A 13626-nucleotide genomic window follows, 5' to 3' on the forward strand; every position below is an offset into this window, starting at 1 on the left:
ACGCACACACCGCGAACCACGCAGCTCACATGGACACAGTCATGAGTTTGTCCGGCGTGGATAATATTGCGCGCATCGTGACGCGGAGTCAGTGTGTGTTGGGTGATTCAAGCTTTTGCTGCCAGAGTCAGCGTTAACATGTAATGAAGGTGATCTGGTTGTCAATTAGAGACCCCCCTCCCCTCCCTGTCATTTTATTAATACAGACATATCAGCTGGTTAAACATGATCAGTTTGCCTCTTCAGCTGTGTCTCAATATGTGCCTTCATCTGTTCGTTGCAACGTGTTCAGCATGTGCGGGTCCGATGCAGAAAGAACAGAAGGTTCCTCTTCTGTGATGGGGAAATATGGAAGCTTCCATTGATTTGCTTGAACAATAATCACACTCAAAGGCGCTTGAACTTAGGGCCGGGATGGCACCACAGCAGCAACGCCAGTGTCTGGCGGGAGGCCTCCTCCTTTGCTGTCGAGCACGAAAATGCAATTAAATGTCACATGCCGTGAAAATATGAACGTTTATGATGCTAAATATGCAGAAATCCAATATTCTTGATTGTACTTGGTGTTTTAGGTCATTCATTTTATGAGTTTTTGTACAACACATGGATTTGAGCGCCGTTTACTTTCTGCGTTACGGTGGAGGAAACACTTTCTAGTGTTTACAATACAGATTTCGACACATTTGTCAATCCCTCCGCCGCTGGTTGCCCATGGCGCTGCAGAGAAAAGTGAGGAGGAGGAAGAGATACAAGACATGGAAGAATAAAAGGAGCAAGATGGAGGCGTGTAAATTTATCCTTTAGCAGCACCACATATCAGGAAAAACAAAAAGTAAGGAAAAAACAATCTTTCTCCCACATTATGTGCAGAGCCGTGGTCGACGCGCTGGCGGCATGTTTTACATGAAGATTGTAATGTTGGTTAAGAATGTAAAATATCTAAAATCACACGCAGCCAATAGGATGCATGCACATAAACACACTTTTGTTCTGCTGCCAGATAAACATATAGAAGAAGATTTCTCTTTCCTGTAAGTGAATAAATCAGATGCAACAGTGTGGTGTGTTTTGGAGAACAGTTAGGGAAACATAAAAAAAAAAACTAAAGCTGGAGAAGTTCTGTATTCATTTATTCCCGGTGCCTGGTGGAAGGACCTAAGTGGGAATATATGTGTCATTGGGAAAGTCTATTCTTTCCAACCCCGGTCCAACACATGGCTCTAATTTGTAAGAAAACCCCCCCCCCCCCCCCCGGGTGGGAGTATGAGCGTGAGTGTGTTCTCCGTCCCTGTGCATGTTCTTCTGCAGGTGTTGGTGCAGTGTGTTGTGCCCGAGGGGAAACGTGCAGCGGTCCAGCTGAGTGGGAGTGACTATGACCTAACCCATCCCCTCTATCTCCATATGAGGCTGAGCGAGCTCCTCGCGTCATGCCGGGGGCCACGCACGGGGCCCCGTGGTAAGCCCGGCTCCATGTGTCTTTGTGTGAGTGAGAGTGCACGTTTCACACATGTGACCACCGCGTAGGAAGCCAGAGCCCTAAGCTGCTTAGGAGGGCAGCCACTCTCTGGCTACTCTAAGGGCTCTGCTTGCTGCATGCCTCGAGGGGGTGATGATGGCGTAGCAGAGCAGGGTTTCACGCAGCGACGGTGGGTCAAGGGGAGCCCGCGGAGCCGCTGCACGGAACTGTGCACGGGCACAAACATGGTTCTTGTTCAACAGTCAAAAGGCAGTGACAAGGTTCATCTGCAAATGAAAGTATTTGTCTTTCTTGGTTGGATTGAAGATGAAAGAGCGGCTCCTTTGACAAGGATGATCTTTTTTTAATGAGTGAATGCAAGTAGTTTGATACACTCGAGTGATTTACATGTATTTAAATATTCTTTCTTTGTTTGCATTTTGTGTACGACCGCGCTGAACGTCTGAGTGCATGGGAAAGCAGGTTAGACAGTTTCTTCGCCTGCTTTGTCCGAGGATGATTAATTGTGGTGCAGACAACAACAAAAACACACACTCACATTCACACACAGGCGTGCAACAGTGTGCTTGCATGTGCAGAGTGTGTCCTGCAGGACTTCGGTGCACTGCTGTTGATATCACACACCAGCACACACTCCCTCCCTCAAGATTCAATCCATGTCGAGAGCTGGAATATCAGGTTTCCTGTCTTTGTGTGGAGTTTGTACTCACGGCTTCACCTTTGTTCCTCCTCTGTCAGCACACAGCAGCCCTGCATCGGGGCGTTCTGCTGCTGCCCTCGGAGGACAACCAAGCTGCCGTCCGTGCATTTCCGGTTCCCGGCAGAAAATCATCACAGTTAAAGCAGACTTTGTATGCATTTACGATAACAGGTAGCGTAGCATTAGTCATGAATCTGAAAATAGTTGTAATGATTAAAAAAAAAAAAAAGAAACACTTAAGTTGGTGTGTTTCATTCATTATTTCAATGTCAATTGTTGTTTCTGTGCATTCTCCACTCAGCTGTGGAACCTTAGATGACCTGACCGTGGCGCCAGCAGAGGCTGGGCACAGAAAAGGAGGAGGAGGAGGAGGAGGGGGAGGAGGAGGAGGAGGAGAGCACAGAGTGAGCAAAGAGAAGCATGTGTGGATATTAGAGTGAATTTATGAAGCTTGGGGAAAAGTCTACTGCAGCGTAGGCACATGTGACACTACCTTCTGAGGAATGAATTGCTCTTGTGTGTGTGTGTGTGTGCTCGCCTTTATCTAATAAGCCAGACCTGAAGTTGTTTAAAGCTCGCAAATAATCAGCTACACCAGGAAAGAGGTCTGTGGTTTTTGACTGTAGGCCACTGGAGCCGGGCCTTGTGAAATGTGATCCCGCATGTGAGACGTCAGAGAGTGCAGCTTCTGGAATGTCCTGCATGCGTAATGACAGAACAAACTCAAAACAGAGGCCAACTGTAATCTCTTATCTGTGGAAGTGACACTTTGTACTGCGACTGGCAGATATCTGCACCTTCTAACCGAAATCACCGTTTACAATCCATGTTAAAATATATATACTGTATAGAAGTTATAGACTTTGTACACTGAATTATTAATTATTAGTAAATTAGTTTATTTTATGTGTGTGTGTGTGTGTGTGGCTCTGTGGGAAGTCTATTTTAAAAACCTGGGGATGTACCGTACAGGAAGGATCTTACAAAAATATGTGTAGCAACTCAGGAAGTGCCAGATCCCCAGGTGTGCGGTTTGATTTTACTATATTCAGGGCTAATTATCAGAATATTGTTTTTGCTTTTGTTTCATATTTTATTCATTTTTAAGCTCTCCAACTTTATCAAAGTTCATTTCTAAATGACCAAAGAGCCCCTTTGAAAAGGAGTTCCTCTTGTTTATTCCCTTAGAGCCACGATGAATTTGCAAAGAAAAGGAAAAAACACACACAACTAATTACAGTGTTGTTTGCGGCTCTCTTGAAGAATTCCCTGACCTACAGTGGATGATGGGCCATCGTCGCGGAGCCGTCCACCCCCCTGGTTCATCTGTGATTCACATCTTCGCCTTCCAGACCTGCTTTCATGATACCGACCCTCCCCACTGGAGGCGGTGTTCGGCAGGGTTTCCGCACACAGTCCTTGTTCGCGACAGAAAGGATGCTTCCGTCAACACGTGATGCAATCTTGTTGAATATCGCCACACCGTTGCAGCATTTATTCTCCTTTGATGTGCATTTGTTGTGCATGTTTTAATGACCGAAGGCATGATAATGCGTGAGAGGAAAGACGGGAGAATGTGGAACAGCGAACAGCGAGAGGAAAAACTCGGTTAACGTGATTTCTTAAGTGCCCAAAACACGTGAACATCTTGGCATGCGGGCCACATTTTCTGCTGGTATTAATGACCAGCGTGTGACCTCACGTTGTGCGGGCGCACATGTGATGCTTTGCAACGACTAGCGCAGAATCCTCTCTTGTTACACAAGGCAGTCACTAGATATGTGCATGCATTTATGTGTGCGAGCAGTGAAAGCTGCCCACGACAAGAGAGAGGAATGATGAATTGCTGAAGCTCCCAGAGACACGGCAGCATTTGCACATATACCGTATGCACTATGCACGCATACTCTATGTATCCTGCAAACCCGGGTCCCCTCCGCGTAATCCTACTGGTCACGTTTCAGTTCTCAATCTTATACCAGCTTGAAGGGTTATCTGCAGATCTGCACTTTCTCAAGGCTGCAACGGGGATATTAGCCTTGCGCGATATAATTTACGTGCTGCGGAATCCAGACGCAATCTGCGCTCGGCTGTTTGCTCTTATGATTGAGACGATGGGCCTTGTGCACAATCACGCGTGATAAACGTCACGACAGACGTAGTTAGGAGTTACGCGGAAACAGATATGACCCGTGATCAGGGTGAAAAGGTCACGCGACTCAAATCGTGCCCTCTTTACGCTGAAGTCGACACACTGAGGAAGATTCCAGCGAGGAAGACATAGAGAAGCCTTTTGCCAGAGCTTCAATCTGCAGAGAGCGATTTGAAAGAAGATGACAGGCTGTTGGTTTTGTGCTGCCACACTGAGCTCTGGCTGTTTGCCCCTCCGCCTCCCACCTCTCCACACTGACACGGCTCCACACCCGACTCTCCCTCCTGTGGCACGACTGTGGTCACCCTGGATATTAATACACTCCTCTGCCACTGACTGCACTCAGCACAGGAGTGAAAATATCTGACAGGCACTATTTATAGACCCTGCAGGCAGACAGGCGGAATCCACAGCAACACCATCCAGCCTATTCTGGAGTCATGTTCCACAGAAATTACCTCAGGAAGGTGGCAACAATGCCCAGCAGCTAAGAGTAAAACTTGGCCATGGTGGGGCAAATCATAAAAAAAAAAAAAAAACATAGGAGCCTGCTGGCAGTTATGTGGGGGGGGGGCGCTCGCAAACACAAAAAGGACACATGTGGCTGTTAAAGCAGCAACACATGTAATGTGATATTCATGCAGGTGTGTGTGTTTCTCTACATCAGCATCCCTCTGTTGCACGTTTTCAGATGTACAATCACACACACACACACAACACATCCTCGGCGAGGTTCTTCAGTATATGTAGCCCGTGCTAAGTGACGAAATCTTTAAAGAATGCTTTAGTTCCTGCTCTTGCTTCGCTTGGCTTGGCTTTAATCAAGTCCACATTTAGATTTGAAATGTGCATTAATAAAAAAAAAAGATTCACCATCCAGCAGCAATCGGAATGTAATGGCAGAGTGGTCAAGGGTGGGTCACTAAGGTGGGATGACCTTTTGTGTGACTGAGGCAGCCATTGTTATCCCGGGAATCTGGACACAAAAATACAGGCCGGGATAGATGCAGGGAGAGGTCTCGCAGTTTCATGCATGGAAGTGGAATTAAAGTCCCACGCTCAAAGCAAAGGGGAATAACTGACGGCGTATTGCATGCTTCTGATTGCAGAATCAGCTGTGCAGGTGGGTGAAAGGTGAAGAACCTCGGATTTTGTTTTTGCTGCCGTACAAAGGTGGAAACAGGCTGAGGGATTCTGACGCTGTTTCCACAATATGCTGCGTGCATTCAATCTGCAGTGTGTATGCCGTACCGAATGAGACGTTATTGTAATATTACCACTAAAATGGTAAAAGGACTGTCCTTACTTTGCAACTTTCTTGTCTGACTGGCCAGTCCACATCTCACACGCAGACGTCACCTTCTCACCGGGAGGGATAACCCTTCACAAAAAACACCTCCACATCAGTTTAACACATAGACCGCAGGTGCTGGGAAGGGAGCCGCCAAGCTGCCAGTAAATGTAACTGCTCTAACTCCTGTCACAGCTTTCGGAGAAGTCCTGTTACTCCTAATAACAGCAACAAGGATAATGGAATGCCATTCCCCAATATTTGAAAACGTGAAGCTCTATCATAGCACAACAAAAGCAGAAGAATATGAGATTTACTGAAGTTCAAATTTTGCCAAAATATAGTATTAGTAAAAAAACATTTTTTTTTTTAAAGTACAATTTTAAGATCTCTGCAAAGCATGTGGGTCATTTCAGTGAATGATGAGAATATGTGATCAACCAAACTTCCCTTGTAACCTGCTACATTCCGACAAACTGGACAAGAGCAACAAGAGCAATAAAAAAAAGGAAACGTCGGCGAGTTCGCCTCATCAGCGTGGGTCTGGAAATCATCGACAAGAAGCTGAGGGGTTGCAGCACATCTGCTTCTTCTTCAAATGGAAGTTCCCACTCTGTTCTCTGCCCTTCCCATGAAGCTCTGCTGTATGGAACTGCAGTCTGGCATTCATTCTATAATCTGGTATCATTTCTCCCAGATTGCATTGCAGTTTAAGGGACGTTACTGTATGACATTATTGAAAAAGAATGCTCTTCAGATTTCACTATAAGTTTACAGCATTTTACAGTCCAGCATAATGTAGTGTGTGTGTGTGTGTGTGTGCGCGCTTGCCAGGGACAGACACAGACAGTGGTAAACAGACGGACTGTCTGACTGGTCATCTGCTCTTCTTGCCTTTTCGTGACTACAGCATGTACTTGCAAGTTTGAATAAAGGAGGGAGTCGGCCTCCTGTTATCCGAGAGTCTGTCTGCTCTTCCTGAGCATGTGGAGGGAGTCACGTGCTCGCCTCGGCCGTGTTCTCCAAGTCTGTCTCCTCACCTGGTGGTTGCTATGGGAACAGCCAGACAGCGGCAGACTTTGCAGCAGCCTCCTGAGGGGATTGTGAGAACAGAGAGGAGGTTTTAAGGATGATGAAACTCTCAGTCTTAAAAAAAAAAAAAAAAAAAGCTTTAGGGCAAAACCTGCAGACCTTATGCTTTTCAGGCTTCTGATTTATACACTATGCAAGATGTTAGCAAGTCTTCTTTGTTTGAGGTTTTAATATGGGCTCTGTCCTATTTTGTTAAGCCATAAAGTTTTAAAACACCTTCTCACAATTAACTTCATATGAATATCCCGCTGTGCTGTAGCTGCTGAGCAAGTGAAGCATTTGGGGAGTTTCAGACAATGGGCGTAATGTTTGCTCATTTATTATACCTACAGTATTATGGCAGCACTTACAGCATGAGGCTAAAACGCACATTCTTTATAGTCTCTCACTGTGACCTAAAGACAACCCGCAGCTGGGCCGGGTCTTGAACGCTGCTTCAGCATGGAGATCTTTTTCTTGCGGCTCCGAGGATTTTTCCTTTTTCCTTTAATTGTGCTTCCAGTTTATTTTACTGACACTTTGATAGCAAGATGTTTCCAGCTTTATCACACAGGTTGCACACTTCTCTTCTTTGTGCTACGCCAGCTGCCCCGAGAGAAGATGGGGTGAGGGGCGGCTCTGGTCTGGGTGTTTACATATATATATCAGTTGATTTTTTTAAACTAAATGTTTGTTATATGATCTGAAATGTTGAAATCTCTAGTCATAAAGTTCTATTTTTTATTTCGAGCTCTGTTTTTTATGTTTTTGTTTCTGTTCTGATTTCTGCTATATGTCTGCAGGGAAACAGTCGGCACCTCTGATCTGTCCTCCTCCCGCCTTTCCTCGCGCTCCCTCTCTGCTCCTCCCTTTCCCAGCTGCTGGCCCTCACAGCCAGGGGTGAAACAAGGACCAGTGGCAGGAGTGGAAAGAGGATGATGGGAAGGGTGGATGACAGAGAGACAGCCAGCAAAGCGTGGACACGCAAATAAAAACAGCCAATGGTCAGACGGAGACGCACAGATGAGAAGGAGCGTGAGACGGGACGCTCTGCGGTCCGGTCCGGTCCGGCTGAGCCGGTTCCAGTCTACCCGTGTGGGATGACCACAACACAAACACGTGAGGCTCTCCAGAAGACCCACAGACTTCTGGGAGACACTTACATAAAAGAGCACTCATCCCTGCTTGGTTCATTCTCACGTGGGGGGCATGTGAGACAGGCACTCTCTGTTAACAACCCCCCCTTTATATTCCAGTCTCTCTGGGCAGCACTGTGAGACATTCATTCGTTTATCGTGGTGCATTGAGGATTTCTGATCAGATTGTAGACCCCCCCCCCTTGAGACTTTGCCTCCAATCTCCCCCCATGCGTTGCTTTTGTGCATGCCTCCCCTGACCTGCGTACAGGGCTCCTGGTTGAGAACCTCCCCCTGGGGCACCTTGGAGGATGTCCAGAGGTCATGATGTGCAGATGCAGGGGTAAGAAGAAGAGGAAGAGGAGGCGGAGGAGGAGGAGGAGGAGTAAAATAAAGTGCTGACTACACATGGACGGTCACCCACATGACGTCCCGGTCACAGTTTGAGCTCACAGCATTGTATCGGTGCCAGACTTCCATGCTGCCTTCAGGGTGTAAGCAGCACAGCCTCAGATAAACATTAACAACTAACCGGCTGGCTGGAAGACGGCCATGTTTGTGACGTAACGCCGAACGTACGCAGTTCTCATAGTAGAAGGAGTAGATTTTGAATTATCACGTTTGTAGGATGAAAGATTTAGGATTGCTAGGATTGCAACAAATGATGAATTAATTATTCATTAGTGTTTTATGTCGTAGTCCATACTGTAAAGTAATATAATATTCAAAGAACTTATCTGCAGAACATCTGGAATTGAAACTTTTACTTTGTAAATAAACTGTAAAATAATAATTCTGTTGGTCAGTGAGTGTGCAGGATTTCTCTTCCCTCCCCCCAGCTGACTTAAAGACTTATTCGTTGGGGTTATGGCTGTCAACTCTGACACGAGTGACACGGAGGCCAGAGAAAGTTGGTGAATCACAATAAGTATTTATGTAGTAAAGTCTCAAGTTTCAAGTCAATTTGATTTCTATCCCAATGAAAGTCATATCGAGGCTTTTTCTTAGAAGAGCAGGTCTGGACTTTTCTTTATCCTACTGAGCACGAGAAAGTGAGCAGGTCCAAGAATCTGCGTTGACAGGTTCGGGTGAGAAAGAGAAAGATGGGCAGAGACTCATTAGTGTTTATTGCTACTGCCGCCTCAGTGTGAAGCTTCTGGCTTTTAATTCAGACGTGGGGAGTCCACGTTCTCCCTGTGTCTGCAATGCACACAATGTGAATGCATTAGTCATTATGTGGCCATTGCATCAGGAAGACCTTACAGAAGATCATTAATATCCAAACACGACAGAATTTATCTGAATTAAAGTGGCTGTATTGCCACCTCTTGCCTGCAGAGACACACTGGTGTCTTCATTTCCTGCTTACTAATGTGAGGGGGGAAAAACAATCCCTCAGATTGTTTTCCTGTCTGTGCACATATTCTGGGCGTGCGTCCCAACCGGCAGATCACCGCTGGCGCTGCCAGGCGTAGTGAATGCTGAGTCCTCCGTGTCCTCTACCTACTTTCCTGCAGCTTTGCTCCAGTGTGCCGCCGCCAGCCCTGCAGACGGAGGCTCGAAGGCAAACAGACGCAGCACACAGTGAACTAGACGGATTATCTTTGTCGAGGGAAGAGATCAAGACAGATCACCGCATAACAGTCCTCACCATCAGTATTTCACTCTCTCCAGGGAACGCAACAAAAATCTCTCACTCACACAGATTACTATCAGCAGAATTGCGGCTGTTGGGCCGTTTAGGTGCTCTTAGCAAAGAGCTTTCACAAAAGGGTTATCTCAAGCGTGCCATTGTATGCCAAAGCTGAGCTGCTGACAAATTCCTGACTTATCACACTGATAATCTAATATCTGGTTGTCAGACATAAATTGCTGGAACAGGACGAAACTATGAATATTTAATGAGAAAATAATTAAAAAAAAGAGAGAAAAAAGCATTAAAATCAACGGCGAGTCACGAAACAACCTGTGTGTGTGTGTGTGTGCAGAGTTTAACCTCGTTGGTGTTTGCAGTGTATGCTGAACATTATCCCGGCACTGAAACACTCGTCCATCTGTGATTATTGGCATGCGCCTGCCGTTCAGAAGATGGGCCAGCTACTGCCTGAGGGGGGGGGGGCTTAAGTTGAGAGGTCACGACCCCGTCAGGCTCATTGTGAGGGGAGAGTGATAACAGGACGTGCAAGGGGTTGCTCTCGTCTCGTGATCGAGAGACCGTATCCCTTTTTTTTTTTGTGCCCTTTCAAATTCATTGGCTGCTTTGAAAGCCTTTTAACTGGATATTTCACGGTTTTAATGGTAAAAGAACGACGACACTGCGTTCTTAGAGTGAATGACGCCACGTGAAGTTGAGTCGCCGATTCACTGACTCTGGTGCAACACGAATGTGGATGATTCAGTTGGAACAGTGGCTGGCTGCCACAACTCTTAGGATTATAGTAATCATGATGTGAAGCACATTTGTCACACTCGTTGTTATATTGATGATCATTTACTTTCTCCATGGTGGAATTTATTTTGCCCGTGAGAATGCATTTACTGTCTACTCAACGTTTTAAAGAAATTACAGCCATGCATTCTTTTTATGACCACTAATCGGAGTCATATTTAACCCTTTTTTTTAATTAGCTAAAAAAGATGACGCTGCAGTAACTTCAAAGTGGAGAGGAGACGCTTGTAGAAAGATTGCAGACTCAGAGACTCACAGTGTCTGAGGCTCCGTGGGTCATACAGGTGCAGGAGTAGGGGATGAATGAAAACTTAGAACATAAAAGAACCTAGAAGGCTTTGGTTATAAAATATCACAGATGCAGCCGTAGCAACCTGCATCTTCTGTCACTGTTTAAGCGCAAAGAACAACATTTTGATGATGTGATTTGTGCGCAATTCACATTTGGAAGGTTTCAATAGGAGCAGTTGGCTGCTGCCTCAGAAAGACAACCAAAAACGTCTCGAAACGGTTTCGGAAGAAGCAATAATGAACTGATCGGATATTTTGTAAAAATGTTTCGTTTTATTTGCTAAAGGAAGTTATTTAGATGAGAATTCACAAGGCGGTGTACTAATCCTTCTCATTCTGAGAGGAAACTATATGTGCAAGTCATGTTTAACCAGGAGGTGGTTATGTAAAATTTTAACGTTGACTAGCCTCAGGGTTTGTTTGAAACCTGAATTACCACTTGAATATTCATTTGTCTCTTCATTTAAGTTACGCTTTGATGTTCCCAGATGTAACAACCTGAAATGAGATCTATTATGGTAATGTTGTAAAAAAAAAAAGAAAAAAAAAAAGACTGGATATTAAAGGTCTCCAAACAACCACCAAGGCTTAACCTAAAGATCAACAGTCACACTTCCTCTGTTGGAACAGCTCTGGTAATGGCGACCATCCGAGACGCGCTGTTAACCTTCACATTAGCAACTGACTCACCTGTCTGGTGCGTTTTTCACCTGCAGGTAAAGCTCCATGTGGTCGATGCAGCATCCTTTATTGCGACACCTCTTTGGGCCGTGTGTGAAGTTATTTGCGCCGGAGGCAGTGAGAAATGTCTCAGCAGCTGCAAAGTGGGCTTGTCATCGGGTTGTTGCTGCGGCATCATCTGCTGTAGATGGAGTGAATGACATTCAGCTCGTGTTGCTCGCAACATTTACCAAATGTTAATGCATAGGTGTGAGTCCAAGTGGGAAACCTGAATCCCCCATTTCTGAGCAGGGGGGGGGGGGGGGGGACTTGTCTGCCCTTATTTGAGACTTCAGCTCCTTCACTTGGAACTCAGAACTTGCAGAACTTGCGGAACAGAGCGAGGGAGCCTGCGGGAGTATAGGCTTTAAAACCTCTGGATGAGCTTTAACGTGTCGAGGCACTAATGTCAGGATGAGATCACCCCGACGGTGGGTGATGGATGAAGTGGCAATCTCTTCTCTCCCTCTGGTAGAGCGCATTAGTAACAATCAACAGGAAATACGTGCCACTGTGAATGAAGCCTCTCAGAAACCCTCACAATTATCCGCTTAATTGTAAAAGAGATTCATGCGATGCTATTGTGAGAATGTCATTATTGTTTATTACCGTCAGTGACGCCCTGCGAACTTCGGGTAGACCGGAAAACAGGAGAAAGCAAACAGAGACCAACGGATGAGTGTGTTTCAATAAAACAAAAAGAGGTCCTTGGGTTATTACTTTTAATGTGCGTCATTTTGCCTCTCCATCATCTCACTGTGTTGATACTAGCGACGCCTCACACATGTTGCTCATCATCCTGACCTTGAGCTGAGATATTAACGATCGAGCTAACTCCACTGAGACAAAGATGACACGCCGCAAGCGTCGTTCCCCATATGCGGTAATAAGTAAATAGAGAGAGGCTAAAATAGGGATGAGTCGCTGCACCACTATGGTCGATCGAGGCACTTATGTCACCCCGAAGGCCTCGTGGCGATGCTATTTATAGGAAATGTTGCTTTTTATATCATCGGCGTCAACAGTGGCTTTTTATCCTCAACAGAGAGCATAGTATTAGTTGAAGGACATGGCGTTAGGGGGCACACGTGATCAAGCACAAAAAAAGCACACCCCCACACAACTTATTTTTGTTGTTTTGGTTGCAGACAATCGTCAAATATCAGTTTTGCATTCCATTTTGTGTGCATGAACAGAACAGGAATCGGATTCCCAGCGCTTTTCTTCAAACTGTAGCTTGGTTGTCCTCCGACCTCTCGGAAAAACGAAACAAGCCTCCAGCTACAAAGGCAAAGGCGAGGTTGTGAAATAAGTGATTCTGCTAGCCAGAGCCTGACTGGCTTGTTTTCGCTCTGAAACATGATAGCCTCTGGGGATATGCCACTCAGTGTGTGTGCAACACCTAGAGACCTCTCGGGACTAGAGGGGATGCATCTGCCGGACAAACAGCGTATTATGCCACCCTGGCGGTCCCACTGCCATCCTGCCACCTGCCCACTGAACATGAAGGCAACTCTCAACAAAAGCATTCCCTGTCTCGAAAAACTAATTCCAATAGAGTGAGCAAGTTAATAAAAAAATTGCCTGACACCCAGGTGCTCGGTGTTAATTCCAAGATCGTGGGGACAGTCAGATTTCCATCAGCTCTGGAGTCATCCAGATCTGATGGAAATCTGACTGTCCCCACGACGACTGACTTTGTCCCGCCCTCTCTTTCATGACTCATTTGTGCCTCTGTACGCCCAAACGCAGACGGATTCATGACTCAGTGATTTCTGTCTACTCTGTGAGTCACACACCTCCTCCATAGCGGTGTGGGCTCAGCAAGTGCTAGCCACCCCCCCCCCCCCCCCCGCTCCCTGCTTTCGTCATCAGCCCCGTGTGCGTCTGAAGGGTCTGGTCTGCACACTCGCATGATTAGAATCGCTTATCAAAAGGTCGATCCCGCCTTTTGATAAGTCGTGCATGCCGACTATATTAAAGGCAGAACAGCAATCGCATTTTTTTCAAAAGCACATTTTCTATTTGTGTGAATCAACAAAGAAATGAAGTTTTATTTTTTTCTCACCAATCGTATCTTTCTCCTGGTGGGTGTTTAGTAGTTGAGTCAGATGTTCCTCAGTCTAAATTCAAACATGATTATTTATAGAAAGTGTTTAGCAAGTGTTTAGATCTTTGGTCAGCCCGCGGCAGCAGGCCGGGCAGGTTGTTGCACCAAGGTCAAAGGTTAGGGTTTGGTAGGCCAGTGGTATCAGGCTGCAGCTGAGTGTGACATACGGAGTGATCCCGCACACGCTCACATTATTCTACAATACTCCGTGCTACCATACACACACACT

The sequence above is a fragment of the Brachionichthys hirsutus genome, chromosome 14, assembly GCF_040956055.1.
Source record: "Brachionichthys hirsutus isolate HB-005 chromosome 14, CSIRO-AGI_Bhir_v1, whole genome shotgun sequence".
Lineage (NCBI taxonomy): Eukaryota > Metazoa > Chordata > Actinopteri > Lophiiformes > Brachionichthyidae > Brachionichthys > Brachionichthys hirsutus.